The following is a 17,411-nucleotide window of genomic DNA, read 5'->3' as shown; positions in this document are numbered from 1 at the left end:
TAGATTCTAATAATTGATGACCCTAGCCGTCAATCAATATCTGTTGAATAATAATAAATATGTAAATTTCTTTTATAAGAAAACCGCCTGCCGAGTTAATTACAGATTTTGTAAAATTTATTGATTACCAAATAAATTTATCACAATGATTAAAATTTCAGTTTTCATCTACTTCACCTTTTATTGTAGGTGACGAAGGATAATTAAATAAAACTAAAATACAATAAAATAAAAGTGGCAAGGAAAATTGATCCCTTTTCATATGCGGTAAGCACCTACCACATATATATAAACGATCTATTAAATAAAGCTTGTAACAAAAACTTTTATTACCTTGTTTTGCAACTCACGACAGCCTATAAAAAGTATAGCCACTTCACTGGAATCTTGAATACGTCGCTATAAGATACCACGTTGTATTGAAGACTTCGAACAGTATGACCAGAGACCTCCTTCCCATCACGCTTATGCTTATTATATGTGATCAAACTCCAAAAGCTATTCGTGCTAATAACGTGTTGTGAAACAAGCCTAATAGCTATAACAATATGACAATGAGATGTAGGGAGAAGAAGAGAGATTTCATTAATAGGTGTATATTACAAGGAGATGCAATAGAGTATATATATGAGAGGAAAACTTGTAGAAGAAACTAAACTATTTTAGGTGTTGATAACCATAATAATAATATATATTTATAAGACAGATTTGTAAGAAAATACTAAACAACCTGAAGGAAGAAAAGTGGTACAAGTACCACAAAGTTATAAAATAATGTGACGTCATGCTGGTGGTTCACAAAATAAAATGAATCAGGGATTGGTGCCTAATTTAAGAGTTTTAAGTTCATCAATTAGAGTGTTCAAATTGTTTAGAGAAGAACCTCCTTCAACGGCATTCTTGGCTTTTATGGCCAACTCTTTTGAGTTTTTCTTGATGTTCTTAGCTGTGGCCGACCCGCTAGTTAAAATCTCAATGGCCTCTAAAATACCCTGCTTTCCGATAATTGGGCTAGTGATCATGTTAGTTGGATTCCAAACGTCCGCCCCAACTCCCACCCCTATTCCTAAAAGTTCCACCAACTTCTCGTTATAAAACTGCTCTACACACAACGGCCATGTCAATAACGGCACGCCAGCCGTCACAGCCTCAAGCATCGAGTTCCAACCACAGTGAGTCAGAAACCCGCCGATGGATAGGTGTCGCAAAATTTCAACCTGCGGGGCCCACCCTGTTATAATTAAACCTTTGTTTTCAGTCCTGATCCTCTCCGCAAATCCTTCTGGCAGCCCTACGTTATCATCCGTCTTCATCACCCAAAGGAACGGTTGCTTCGACTCTTCAAGCGCCAGCGCAATTTCAGTGATCTGAGCTTCAGGGAATCTAACCATACTTCCAAAACAAACGTACATCACTGATTGCGGTTTTTGATCATCAAGCCAAGTAAAGCAACTGTGTTATCCGACACACCCCGATCGTTAACAAATTGGAAAAGAGGACCTATATGCCAAATTTTCTTCCCAGTAATCTTCTTATAGTGATCTGCATAAGCCGGTTCAATCTCATAGAACGTGTTGTGCACTAATCCATAACTTCGTTTCTCCGATTCTCAAACCTTCTCCATCATATCACCCATGGGGGTTTTAGTCCAGAACTGGTGTGAGAGTTGAGATCTCTTCATGGTGATGTTATCCGGAAGACCGGGTACTATAAAACTCTCTGATTCTGATTTCACATTAGCGTAAGGAGCATAAACTTTCAAGCTATGGGAAATTGAGTGATAAATGAAATTGTTAGAGTAAAACAATAGTCTTGGAATATTAAGTTCCTCAGCAAGATCCACTGTCCATGTTGCCCACATATCTGAGAAGATGCAATCCGGAGCCAGGTCGCGAACTAATTGCTTCAAAGGTGTATGGAGCAGTTGCAGGCCGCGGAATAGTGCGGATATCATTTCTTCAGTAGTGCAAGCGTTATAACTTTCGATTCCAATGGGTAGTCCGACTTCTAATGCTGGGAAGTTTAGGGTGCGGACGGTGATAGGGTAACCAGCGTTGATGTCACGGTCAATGGAGGTTTGAAACGTGAGGGCGTTGTGTACGGTGGTGATGATGGTGGACCGAACGCTGCGAGAGGCGAACAGCCTAGCGGCTTGAACTAGTGGTATCATGTGGCAATTGGGAGGAAAGTGATCACTATATGATTATATATATATATATATATATATATATATATATATATATATATCTTGTTTTTGTAATTCACTATGTATAATTATACAATTAAATATTCTTAATGCCGGCTCACAATGATTATATTACTTCGACTATATACTTTTGTATGTATAGGACGGCTTTAAAGAAAGGTGTTCGATCGATCTCTTATATTAATTAAGTTAGCGGCAAATCTCTATTACATTACCTTTAATATTAAGCAAACTTATAATTAAGTAATTACCTCAAAGTTTAAGACGTCTAATTAGACAAAATTTATTACGTAGGGTACAACGTACAAGTGCATTATTGTCATTTGGTAAACAAAAAATGTAATAATTCAATCTACCTAAAGCTTTATGTTTTTCGAAACATTGCGTATTGAAGCTTAGGTGTCAAATTCATTTATTTAATTAATAAGCACTTTGTAATTTAAAATTATTTAAAGGAAGAGACGAAAGATACTCGCTACACATGAATCATGTTACATATATAATTTATGAGGTAACAAGAAAAGGCAAAAGCTACACGGCCTACACATGAATGATGTCACCCTCTAGAAATCTATATAATCTAGGAAGTAACAACAAAAGGCAAAAGATACCGGACATGAATTTTGTCACCCTCTTATAAACTATGAAATTTAGAAGGTGAGCCGTGTGCCGGCAATTTTGGTTTCTTGTTGTTTGTTTTTGGATACTCTCTTATTTTAATTTATGATTATGATTTTAATAAAATCAAACAAACTATAGCGGGTAGTTTTTTAAATAACAAAGTTAACATTTAATGTTTATAATAATGAACATACAGTGCCGTCTCCGAGGATTTAAATACATCGGCCAAGTCGAAATAATAAGACTGAGTAACAAAATATTGTCATACATACATGATATACATACATACTGTCATAAGTACATGGTATACTAGGGCTGAGCACGGTTCGGTTTTTAGGTGAAACCGAAACCAAAACCGAAAATTCGGTTTTTACATATATAAAAACCATTCGGTTTCAGTTTTTCGGTTTTTCGATTTTTCGGATTTTCGGTTTCGGTTCGGTTATATTCGGTTTTTTATTATTTTTTCTTGTTTTGTTTTTTTCGTTCTATTAATTGTTTTATGCAACTAGTTCCTATGTACAAAAATAAATTTTTACATTTACTATTTCTTTCACGAACTCTAATTTCTCATACAAATCTATTGAACCAACAAACTCCTAATTTGTTTCGGTTGTTGTCGCATATGGCTTAGTATAAATATATTTAATAATAATTTAAATTATTTATTTTAATATACCAAGTTAATCGGTTCGGTTCGGTTTTTTTCGGTATTTTTGAAATGGGTAACCGAACCGAAACCGAAATTTCGGTTTTCCAAAAAAACAAAAAAAAACCGTCGGTTAATGCTTCGGTTCGGTTTTTTCGGTTAATTCGGTTCGGTATTTTCGGTTTTCTGCTCACCCTATGGTATACGTACACACACATACATACGTACCATACATATACGTACATGGTATGCATACACACACAAACATATATATTATCATACATATATACATGTATACATACATACATATTGTCATACGTACATGGTATACATACACATACAACAAACATACATAAATAGATATTACACACGCGCGCACGTACATATTGTCATACATATACATGTGACCCTTATACATGCATGCATACATACATACACACATGTTATCATCTCATTGTGATCTAATTATCTATATATTGCATTTATCATCTCATAATCAGTGATCACGTCATGATCATCTCATTATACACACATAAAAATACATATATACATACCCCTGTCAAAAAAGACCATAGTACCCTTGTTATACCCTTATACATATAGAAAAACATACATATCATCTCATCATCATAATATGTTCATTATCATCAAATTATCATCTAATTAATTATACCCTTATACCCCTATCAAAAACACCATAATATGTTCATTATCATCTAATTATCTATTCATCGCATTTATCATCTCATGATCATACGCTGCATCTATACGTCGCATCTATAATCTCATCATCTCATAGTCATCTCATTATCATCTCAATCCATTATATACAGCCAAAAAACATTCATTACAACCTAAAAACAAACTAGATTGATATTATACAAACCATCTAATAGTTAACTTCATCATCCAACTTATTAAACCAACATAGTTAACTTAAAATGCATAATCCTACATAATCATACTCTAATCGTGGCAGTCCACGACCAAATAACCTGAGCAAGTCTTCAGCAGAAACTTGAAGTCCACAAAGAGGTGGGTTAACGGCTACAATATCAAAATTATGGTTAATCTATCAATCATGTAGTTAAAAACAAATAATCGATCAGTAGATCGTAAAATTCTCCAAACAGGCCGAATACTCAAATTTGACCAACGAAATTGAAATTCTTACCAATGAAGTATGGGCAGTTGATTATAGTTTCAAGATAAGTTTTACATCAGTCGAATCATATCATTCTTCTGATCAAAAGCCCTAAAACATTGGTTTGAAACTCGGAAAAAAACTTAACGACGTTAAGTGCTTTTTAACGAAGTTCCATTGAGACAATTATAGTCAGTGTTGCAAAAATCCCGACTAGGTACCGATTAATCCCCGATTAATCGCTAGTCCCCACTTCACAGATTAATTTTGGGCTAGTCGGCCAATTAATCGGTTAACGGTCAAATCCGGCCAAAATCAACTAATTTCGACGAGATTCCGACCAAAATCAGTGGTTTCCGGCGAGATTCTGACCCAAATCAACTATTTTCGGTGAGATTGTAGCAAAAACTAGCGGTTTCCAACGAGATGCCAGTCAATATCCGGCCAAAATATGTTTGTGTATGTATAAAACTGAAAATTACAAATAAAAATGTGTGTGTGTATGTATAAAAATGAAAAATATACATTAAAGTCCGATTCGATTAATCCCGATTAATCTCGACTAATCCCGTTTAATTGCTAGTCCCCATCCCACCGCCCGACCACTGACTAGCGATTTTTGCTACACTGATTATAGTTGAAAGGTTGTATCATTGATAGTGATTTTTAAATGTGGGATTATTATTGCTCAATACACTAAAGTTTTGATTATTTATTTTCAATTTTCCTTAAAGAAGTTATATAAACTATGAGTAAATGCAGTAATCCAGTCATTAACTGGGTTTGAATACTTTAAATTGGATTAGGTGCTAAATTTAATATAAGAGAACAACTTTAAGCCATCCTCTTCCTTTTACATAATTATATAGTCCAAGAAATATGATCATTGAGAACTGCATTAAGTATATAATAATAAGAGAACAAGTGTTCATCATTCCTATATATAAATCATATAGTCCACTCTCTCCCAAATACCAAACCCGTATTCTTTTTAATTCAAAGATATACATCCGTCGTCATGGTTACCGATCTTCACGTCGTCTTCATCCCTGTGCCGTCTCCAGGCCACATGATACCTCTAGTTCAAGCCGCTAGGCTGTTCCCCTCTCGCGTCGTTCGCTCCACCATCATCACCACCGTACACAACGCCTTCACGGTTCAAACCTCCATTGACCGTGACATCACCGCCGGTAACCCTATCACCGTCCGCACCGTCAACTTCCCAGCATCAGAAGTCGGGCTGCCCATTGGAATTGAAAACTTGAGCGCTTGCACTACTAAAGAAATGGAAACCGCATTTTTCCGTGCCGTGCATCTGCTCCAGACACCAATGAAACAACTGGTTCGTGATTTGGCTCCAGACTGCATCTTCTCCGACATGTTCTTGACATGGACCGTTGATCTGGCTGACGAACTTAATATTCCAAGACTATTGTTTTACTAACTTCATTTATCACTCGATGTCCCATAGCTTGAAAGTTCATGCTCCTTACGCGAGTGTAAAGTCAGAGTCCGAGAGCTTTATACTACCTGGGCTTCCAGATAACATCACCATAAAGAGATCTCAAGTCTCACACCATTTCTGGACCAAAACCCATATGGGTGATATGATGGAAGAGGTTAGAGAATCGGAGAAACGAAGTTACGGATTAGTGCACAACACCTTCTATGAGATTGAACCGGCTTATGCAGATTACTTTAAGAAGATTACAGGTACGAAAATTTGGCATATAGGTCCTCTTTTCCAATTTGTTAACGATGGGGGTGCGTCGGAGAAACATAGTTGCCTGACTTGGCTTGATGATCAAAAACCGAAATCAGTGATATACGTTTGTTTTGGAAGTATGGTGAGAATCCCAGAAGCTCAGATCACCGAAATCGCGTTGGCGCTTGAAGAATCGAAGCAGCCATTCCTTTGGGTGGCAAGGAAGGATGGTAACGTTGGGATCAATTCGCTTCCAGAAGGATTTGAGGAGAGGATCAGGACCGAAAACAAGGGTTTGATTATAAAAGGGCGGGGCCCACCGTGGAGATTCTACAACACCCATCGGTCGGTGGGTTTCTGAGTCACTCTGGTTGGAACTCGATGCTTGAGGTTGTGACGGCCGGTGTGCCGTTATTGACATGACCATTGTGTGCAGAGCAGTTTTATAACGAGAAGTTGGTGGAACTTTTAGGAATAGGGGTGGGAGTTGGGGCAGATGTTTGGAACCCAAGTTTCGATATTACTATCCCAATAATCGGAAAGCAGAGAATTTTAGAGGCTATTGAGCTTTTAAGTGGCAAATCCATTATAGCTGAAAACATCAAGCAAAACTCTGAAGAGTTAGCAATGAAAGCCAAGAAAGCTGTTGAGGAAGGTGGTTCATCTTTTAGCAGTTTGAACGCTTTAATCGATGATCTTAAAGCTGTTAAATTAAATGCTAAACCCTGATTCATTTTAGTTTATTAACTTAAGAAATGGCTTGGTTAATGTACTACTTTTCTTTTGAGAAATAAAATTATAAAAAAAATCGTTGTAGTTGTCCTACCCGCATGCTTCTTTACTTTGACTGATTCTTATGTTTATTTATTGTTTTATACGATCACCAACAGCCGCAATTTAGCATGAACCAAACATGTTCTCGATCATCTCTCGCTGGTTCTTTAATTGATCGCCTAACCCTTCTCCAATAATCTTTCACCGACTAAAGAGTGAGTCTTTTACGCCATCACACCATGCCCATTCTTCACAGGTATCGCACCGTACACCCCAAATCGCTCTGGTAACTCCACACCTCTCGCGGGTGATTGAAATTTCACTCAATGACTCGCTCCAGTTGATTTTTACCTGTGGTAACCTTCACAGCTCTACTAGTAGTATACTGATGATATTGTGTAATATAAAATGTTTGAGGAGGAGTGTTATAAATGCAAACCATTTTATAGCCCCAGTCTAATGTTTATGGGCATTATGGATTTTGTTGTATCTGACTATTTGTATATATATATATGACGTTTGTATTGTTGCTATTATAATCATAATGGATTAACGGTTTTCTCTCCAAGTTTCTCTCTAGTTCATTAGACGTTATTAGCTTGAATTGCTCTTACAGAGATTCATCAACATCCTGATAAATGATCCAACATTTACAAGAGGCATGCGGTTTATACCAAATTACGAAGAACCCAAAGACCATATATGAAGACAGTATAACTTTCATAGTTCCAACTGGATACGCCTACATCAAAATCAAGTCATGCATCAACGGTAGGAGATTAGCTTCTAAATATTTAAAGATTATGTTCAATTGAGGAGGAGAAATACATACGTTGTACTCTTTTTCCTTAAATATTTGTACCACTGGGTTTTCGATCGTAAGGTTTTAACTAACAAGGTGGCGTAACTAATCCAGCATTATTAGTTAATACCGTTTCAAAAGAACTGCGTCAATATTATCCGGCCGGTGGTATAATGTTGACAACGTGTAATATAAAATGTCTAAGGAGGAGTTATTAATGCATATCGTTTTATAGCCCGGCCCAATGTTTATGAGCTTTATGGGTTTAATTATATCTATATGTATATAATGTTTGTATTGTTACTACGATAATCATAATGGGTGAACAGTTTTGGTTAATAATATTAGTTAATCCAACAGTTGTAGTTAATATCTGTCAAAATAACTGAATCAATATTATCCAGTAGTATAATGTTGATAATGTACAATATAATATGTCTAAGGAGGAATGTTATGAATGCAGACTATTTTATAGTCCAACCTAATATTTATGGTCTTTATGGGTTTAGTCGTATGATAATCATAATGGATTAAAGGTTTTCTCTTCAAAGTTCTCTTTAGTTCATTACAATTTTAAATTTTTGTTTTGGGTTTTAATTTTGATTTTACATTTACATTCTTTATAATAACAAGAAAAGGAAAGGATACCTACTACACATGAATCATGTTACCCTCCAACTCTATAAGAAAACTATATAATGTAGGAAGTAACAAGAAAAGGCAAAAGATACATGCTACAAGTGAATCATGCCACCCTCTAAGACAACTATATAATTTAGAAAGGGAGCCGTGTGCCGGCAATTTTGGCATATTGTCGTTGGTTTTTAGATGCTCTCTTTAGTTTAATTTTTGATTAAGTCACAACTAATATTTTAAATCAAAACTACAATAATTATAATAATGGGCCTACATGACCTACGTAGAAAAGATATGGAGGATCGTAAGGGACGCGGCAATTTAGAAAATAACAATTGAAATTAAAAGTTTATAATAGCGACTTAGCACGCGCGGAAAAGAAAGGGGGGACAGTAAGAGACTTGATATCTTATTGCAACCGATGTGGATCGAGGAACGCCGCTCTTAGGACGAATGTATCCATAGGATGATCATATCCATAGACCATAGGAGACTATGAGAAAGAAGATTGGATAATTAAAATAACTAGATCAAAGCATTCCACTCAATTAAACAATTTTAAGTTCATCAATATCTAAATGTTTAATTCATTTTTAGAATGACCATCTTCTACAACTATCCTTTTGAGTTTGTTTTATTTATTAACTTAAACCTCCAGAGCTTTTGAAATACCACGTTTTCTAATTTGGGGACTAGTAATCTCGAAATTTGGGTTCCTAATACCCACCCAACTCCCACCCTAATATTATGTGTAGTGAAGGGTCTACAAAATGGGGCGATTTGCGTCATGTGGCGTCCATTCAGCAAATGATGGGTTTTGTTTTAGGAGTGTAATGTTGTTGTAGTCCATTATATATATATATATATATATATATATATATATATATATATATATATATATTAACGAAATCCAAAAATCATAAATGTCGCGATGTGGTCGCTCCCCACTTTTTTGGAGTTACCAGATTTGCTTGATTTTTAAATGAAGGTTTCTCATGCATTTGACCCGAATTCATGGGTATGGTCTTATCAAACCCATATATTTCTTAAACGGATTATAAAATCTCATTAAATTAAAAACTAATCTCACCAAAAATTAATATATGATTTATTTAAAAAAAGATATATATTATTTATAATTGAAAAACCAATTTGTAGTAAAAAAATAAACAGGTATTTGGTCTCATCAAACACATATAGCTTTTAAACCGGGTTATAAATCTCATTTATTTGTGAAAATAATTTATAATCAAACCATAAGTATATTATTAACTTTCATACAATAAAAAAATAGAAATTCAAAATAAATAAATATCAGAAACAAATAATATAAAACAACCCCCGTGATACGGGGGATAAAACTAGTATACACACACACACACATATATATGTATGTATGTATGTATGTATCTCACATACAACATATTATAATATTAATAAACACACACACTCCGGCGACTAATATTCCTCAACCCCCCCTCCCTCCCTCTCGCCCCAAAAATTGTCTGGGGGCGATGTTTGCGCCCGAAATCGCACATTCTCGTTCAAAAAAGACGTCCACTACACTTGGCCTAATAGCTAAAAGTTCCACAACTTCTCATTATAAAATTGTTCTAAATACAACGGTCATGTCATTCATGACACACCGGTTGCCACAACCTCAAGCATTGAGATCTAACCACAATGAGTCATAAACTCACCATTTAACTTGCGTTGTAAATTCTACATTAATTTATGGGGCAAAGGTTTTAATCATGATTTGGCTCAAATGTGAAATGGGTCTAACAAAGATTGAATGAGTTTGAAGATAAAGAGATTAGCTAGAGTTTGAATTTAAATGTTTAGTTTATTTGTTAGGGTCGTCAATTTGATTTAAACCAACCGTTTTAGCCCGAAACCCATTCTGACAATGGCCGGAACTCACCCAATCTATTCAATAGTCCTTACAAATAAAAATAATGATTCATATATATAATTATATGTAGTCCACTCCCTCCAAATTGCCTCTTCAAATATAAAATATACATCCGTACGTCATGGTTACCGACCTTCACGTAGTCTTTATCCCTTTCCCGTCTCCAGGCCACATGATACCTCTAGTTCAAGCCGCTAGGCTGTTCGCGTCTCGTGGCGTTCGCTCCACCAGCATCACCACCGTACGCAACGCCCTCATGTTTCAAACCTCCATCAACCGTGACATCAACACTGGTTACCCTATCGCCGTCCGCAACCTCAACTTTCCAGCATCAGAAGTCGGACTCTCCATTGGAGTTGAAAACTTAAGTGCTTGCACTACTGAAGAAATGAAATCCAAACTGGTACGTGGCCTGCAGATGCTCCAGACACCAATGGAACAACTATTCGTGATTCAGCTCCGGACTGCATCTTCTCCGACATGTTCTTGACATGGACGGTTGAATTGGCTGACGAACTTAATATTCCAAGACTCTTGTTTTACTCTAACAACTTCATTTATCACTCCATTTCCCATAGCTTAAAACTTCATGCTCCTTACGCGAATGTGAAATCAGATTCCGAGAGCTTTATAGTGACTGGTCTTCCGGATAACATCACCATGAAGAGATCTCAAGTCTCACACATGTAACATCCTAAAATATTCTAATAATAAATAAAGAAAGTTGCGTTAAATTGTCGTGTGTTAGATAATAGTAACTAGCATCTAATAAGGAAAAGATCATGGACTTGGACTAATTAAGATGGATTAAAGGGAATGGGCCTTAGGTCCATGGGCTTTAAGGGATATAAATATCCCCTTAAACCATCCTTAAACCCTAAACCCTCATTTCCTTCCATCTTATTCTCTACACACTCAAACACACACACCTACACCATATATATATACACGGCCGAGAGAGAGGGGTAAGATCCGAGCCAAACAAACGTTGATTCTTGATAGATCCTCGTTATACACAAGATATATACAAGATCTAAAGTCCATAACTAAGCCAAACAAACACGAAAAGGTATGTTTCGATCTTAAAGTTTACGTTTTTATAAACGTTTAGCCTTGAAACTTGAGTCTAGAATAGATCGGGTATAAACGAGACAAAAAGTTGCAAACTTGATAATAAAAATGAATGTAATGAACCCGAAAATGGAAACGGCTCGATGAAATGAACCCTTGAACCTAGTTGGAACGTTTTAGCTTGAAAAGATCAAACTTTACGATTCGTTCGGGTCAAACTTAGGCCGCAATCGAACTAGGGAACGATTGGGGCTAAGGCCGAACCATAATAAGGGAACACAGGTCGCAAAACGCGTGTTTTGGATTGACGAAACGAACTCCCACCAGTACATAGCCTCATCTTCAAATGACTGAGTGGCGTAACCCACTGCTTGGTCAGGACGGCAGTCGCTAATTCGGTTAATTTTGTCCATAGTGGTTATCCATTGGAGAGTCGCGATTGCGTCTCCTAGACCAGTCAGCTTCGGTGGGTCACATCCTTTGAAGGACTTGTAGTTACACCCACCTCGACCTCTCTTTCCATCATCAACTTTCACAGATCCAGCTTCACTCGAGTCACCCTTCACTCATTTGCCATCCTTCTTACCATTCTCTCCTGATCCTTCAGCAGTTCTTCCAGCAGATCTTTCGGGATTCCAATTCTTCATGGCAGTTGCCACAACTTGGTTAATGGCAGCTAGAACAGCAGGGTCGAGTTGATGTCCTTTGTTGTTGCTCGGATTTTCCGCACCAGCACTTTCTTCTCCCCCGGCGCTAGCAGCTGATTCAACAGAAGGTTCTCGGACCACCCGTGGCCTGCCACGACGTCCGGTGCGACCTCCAGTTCCAGCAATTTCTCCAGCTCCAGCCATTAGTATTCTAAAAGGGAAAACACAAACGTCATCACTCAAGGAATTATTTAGCACGTGATTCGTAAGGTAAGTAGTTAATGACGTTGATCAAGTGTAATTAACTATTTGCATTACTCCTCAGGTTCTACACACTTCCCTTCGTGATTTCATTTGTGCTAGTTTCTACTTTAAACAGTTAATCATTCAAACAATCAAGAAATCCTATCCCTAACATGCATAAATCCTTTATTTAACAATTAAGCGAACATCCTTATACATTATTTAACATACTTTACTGTTACTGAGCTCGCTTGAGTGACACATGGCTATCCTGAACTGGCATCTTCTTTCTTTTCTTACTTAAATCTCAATCTCTATTCGAGTCTAAGCATGTAGGATGCTTAAATCTCTCGAATTTTTGCTCTGATACCAACTTGTAAGGCCCCGTTCCCGGTAGCCCTACTTTAGCGTTGGATTTACTCATAAACACAGTTCTACAATTCAGAGTTTATTAAAACTTACGCGGAAACGTTAACTCAAATCATTCGTTACAAACATTAAACCTTTTTCTTTGATACCATAACACAAAACATTTTATTTAAAACATCTTTTCTTCCATCTTCAGATGCCAGCCGCTCAATCCATGCCATGTGCCATACTCATGCTAGCTCTTTCATCTACTCACCTGTGTGCATACTAAAAGTCAGCCACGCTGAGTGAGTTCTAGTTAATCAAGCAACTTTTCATACAACCTCTACATACAATATATACGTATCCGAAGACACATAGTCCATTGTCTAACCTGCTACTGCTTAACCACTTAATTACCCCTACACCTTAGCCTTTTAATTACCCCTACAGCTTAGCCACTTTATGCCACTTTAATAACGAATAACGTTATGCCACTTTAACGAAGTCACGTATAGGCTTACCCTACCACGTACTATCGTCATGCCACTAACACTCTTACTAGACCCTTGCAACTTCTATCACACCCTACTTCTACTTGTCTACAACACACTTTATATCATCACGTCATTTATATAGGAATCAAGTTACATCACAACATTTATATACACACTAATAACCACTTGGGGATCATTCCCGAATGACGGTACGCGCAATATCCGAAGATCGTTCGCACACCGACTAACCTTCCCTGTCTACGCGTGCAATATCCGAAGATCGTTCACGCACCGACTAACCTTCCCTGTCTACGCGTGCAATATCCGAAGATCGTTCACGCACCAACAGACATCCAATCATAACATATGTAAATATATCACATCAAACATTATAGCATACACTTACCACTTAAGGTAAGCGTATTCACACTTCACATCGAGTATGCACACAGCCCCGAAAACATAACACAGAAATGGGGCTAGAAACTCACCTGAACTTTGTTACTTCCTCTGCTATTGGTTATTCCTTCTCGAGCTGTGCGCGTCTAACTGTTTAATAATTGAATATCAAATACCACTCTAGCCATTCTCTTGCTACTTAATCAGTCTTACGCGACTAAGCCGGTTTTACTTAATTGAATCATTACCGGTTAGTTAATCGTTACTCGTTAACCTTTTAAAGGTATATTTCATAAGTTATCAAAGTCCAAGGGCTACTATGTAATTATCTAATTCCTTTCTAAGTACAGGAACCATTCTGTCATTATGCTAAACTTCTAGTTCGTTATTGGGTTCATAACGAATGACCCATTCGTTACTTTTATAATGAATCAAACCGGTCCATGTAGCGAACTGGACCCCATGGCGAACTAGTTCTTTGACGAATTGAACCCTGTAGCGAATGACCCCCCAGTAACGAATTGACCGTCTAGTTCGTTATCTTCCTTTAACGAATGAGTATAACGAATGAGGTTAATTCGCTGTCATTTCTATAACAAATCAGGATACGAACTAGGGCTAGTTCGCTAAGCTTTCATTAGCGAATTCACCTGACGAATCTCCCCTAGTTCGTTAGTCTCCTTTAACGAATTAGGGTTAGGGTTTGTCAGAGAATGTCGGAAACATTCTCTGACATCCTTAAATGCCCAGCCGTCGTGCCGGAAAACCGGGCGGTGGCCGGAAAAACGTGTTTCAGCACCGTTTTCTCTGTTTTTCGTCCCTTTTGATCCAGATCTGATCTAGGGTGATCCCTAGGCTCATATTTTGCTCGGTTAATACCCGATTCCACCCGGATCTCGTGACTTCAACGGTTTAACGGTGTCGGTTCATCGTTTCGCAACTAGATCTAACGGTTTTGGACCTCTACAATACCATACTATCATTACCTCGGGTCGGAAATCGGTTCTCCTTTATCTTTTTCTTGGTTTCGGCTTAGGGAGAGAGAGTAGGATGAGGGAGAGTTAAGTGTGTGTTTTGGTGGTGTATGGAATATGTGTGTAATGAATGGAAATGGGTAATTAAGGCTTATATAATTATGGATCATGGGCTTAAGCCCATGGTCCCATCCTTCTTTCCTTCATGATCCAAATCCATAACCCATATCCACTACCCAAAACTAGCCCGACCCATACCAACCCCTTCTCTATTTAATTATTTCCCGATAACCCGAGTAAACTTTCCCTCCATTATTAAATAATATAATTAATATTATTCTGAAATTTCGGGATGTTACAACGTTAATTCAAGGAAAGTATGTAAGAACATGTATGGTACAATTGCATGAAACAAAGAGACCAGACCCTAATAATATCTATGATGGTAGGGACCAAACCCTAATAATATCTGTGATGGTAGGGACCAGACCCTAATAATATCTGTGATGGTTGGGACCAGACCCTAATAATATCCGTGATGTTAGGGACAAGACCCTTATAATATCTGCGAGGTTATAGGGCGGAAGGCTCTTTAACTAGGATGGATAGTTATGAAAAGTAAGTATGAATGATGTACACCCCTTCGGGTATGTGTGCAAGTATGTGAACGGATTGTATGTTGTATGATTAACTAGAACTCACTCAGCGTAGCTGACTTTTAGTATGCACGCAGGTGAGTAGAATGAGACAGCTGGCTTGAAGGAAGGGACACATGGCAGATGAATAAAGAAGCTGGCATCTGAAGATTTAGTTGTTAATGTTTGAACTAAAGACATGTTTTAAGCTATGTTTTAAAGACAAGTTATGAATGTTTGTAATGACTGTTGATGTTTTATGTTATTCCGCGAAAGTTTTAATTAACTCTGATATTTAGAACTGCGTTTATTGAGTAAATCCAACGTTAAAGTGAGGTACCGGTAACGGGGCCTTACAACACATGTTCTGGAACAAAACCCCTATGGGTGATATGATGGAGAAGATTCGAGAATCAGAAAAATGAAGTTACGGATTAGTGCACAACACGTTCTATGAGATTGAATCGGCTTATGCAGATCACTTTAAGAAGACTACTAGTATGAAAATCTGGCATATAGGTCCTCTTTTCCGATTTGTTAACCACAGGGGTGCGTCGGAGAAAAACAGTTGCCTAACTTGGCTTGATGATCAAAAACCGAAATCAGTGATATACATTTGTTTTGGAAGTATGGTGAGATTCCCGGAAGCCCAGATCATCGAAATCGCATTGGCCCTTGAGGAATCGAAGCAACCGTTCCTTTGGGTGCCGAGAAAGGATGGTAACGTAGGGACCAGTTCGCTGCCGGAAGGATTTGAGGAGAGGATTAGGACCGAAAACAAGGGTATGATTATAAAAGGGTGGGCTCCGCAAGTGGAGATTCTACAACACCCATCGGTTGGTGGGTTTCTGACTCATTGTGGTTGGAACTCGATGCTTGAGGCCGTGATGGCCGGTGTGCCGTTATTGACATGGCCATTGTGTGCAGAGCAATTTTATAGTGACAAGTTGGTGGAACTTTTTGGAATAGGGGTAGGAGTTGGGGCGGATGTTTGGAACCCAAGTACCGAGATTACCAGCCCAATAATCAGAAAACAGAGAATTTTAGAGGCTATTAAGTTGTTAACCGGCGGGTCCAATATAGCCGAAAACATCAGGCGTAACTCTAAAGAGTTAGCATTAAAAGCCAAGATAGTTGTTGAGGAAGGTGGTTCTTCATTTAACAGTTTGAACGCTTTAATTGATGAACTTAAAGCTGTTAAATTAAACACAAACCCTTGTCCGGTTTAGTCTGTTACTCTCTTAACTTAAGGTTTAATAGGTTTTCTTTTAAGAAATAAAATAATTAGAAAATCGTTCCAAAAAGTCTTCTTCTTCTTCTTCTTCTTCTTCTTCTTCTTCTTCTTCTTCTTCTTCTTCTTCTTCTTCTTCTTCTTCTTCTTCTTCTTCTTCTCAGTTATCCTAATTGATTTCCTAACAGTCTTGCCCTTATTTTTTTCTATATAATAGTTATTATCTTTACAGATTATTTTTCATTTTGTTAGTTATGAATTTTAGCAAAAATCAAACTATTCATATATTAAAACTTAGGATGATATTATTACCCTATCTTATTAAACTCTAAAAAAATTAACTTGCATTCAAATTGTTAGTTAACCAGAAGAAGAGAAAAGTGAAACTGGATACCAAAATTAATTAAACACAAACACAATTATATGATCATAAGCTTGAGCATCAAAAATTTCATGAACTCGAAATAACTGGATGAATGACTATCACTCATATGCTCAGGTTTATTTAGAGATACAATATTTGAAAACCTAATATGATTCGTATTAGGAATCCCTAATACAATATTCGAATACCAATCGATATGGAAAAACAAATAACCGAAATAAAGCTTTCAGCCCAAGACATAGGCTCGTCCTCGGCCACCAATCCACCAACTACTCATAGGCTCGAGTAGGTTGGCCCATACCAAAGTTAAACGGGCTAACAAAAAGTAATCACACTACTAGAGAAGAATACAAATTTCATATAAGGCTAATGTTGTGTATATTCTAGCTAAAATGAATATATTCTGGCGGGGTTATTTGCGTGGAGAATCCCAGCTGAATTTGGTTTTCGGCAGCTTTTCATTTGAAGGTGCTGTGTTCTGCAGAGTTTCCTCCTTTCGCGGTGAAAAGAGTTCAACACGGTATAGCCT

General features: G+C 37.3%; 3 pseudogenes; 2 read left to right on the top strand and 1 right to left on the bottom strand.

Annotated features, from left to right (window-relative positions):
• Positions 1 to 799: 799 nt before the first annotated feature.
• Positions 800 to 2,169, bottom strand: LOC143622818 (nuatigenin 3-beta-glucosyltransferase-like; annotated as a pseudogene).
• Positions 2,170 to 5,544: 3,375 nt separating this feature from the next.
• On the top strand, positions 5,545 to 7,054 carry LOC143622817 (solanidine UDP-glucose glucosyltransferase 1-like; annotated as a pseudogene).
• Positions 7,055 to 10,541: 3,487 nt separating this feature from the next.
• On the top strand, positions 10,542 to 16,495 carry LOC143622897 (nuatigenin 3-beta-glucosyltransferase-like; annotated as a pseudogene).
• Positions 16,496 to 17,411: the final 916 nt, after the last annotated feature.

This window comes from Bidens hawaiensis, unplaced genomic scaffold (assembly GCF_021521415.1).
Source record: "Bidens hawaiensis isolate Kalapana, Puna unplaced genomic scaffold, B.hawaiensis_p1.1 tig00003244_1, whole genome shotgun sequence".
NCBI classification, from domain to species: Eukaryota; Viridiplantae; Streptophyta; class Magnoliopsida; order Asterales; family Asteraceae; genus Bidens; species Bidens hawaiensis.
This window is presented reverse-complemented; position numbering and strand designations above follow the sequence as displayed.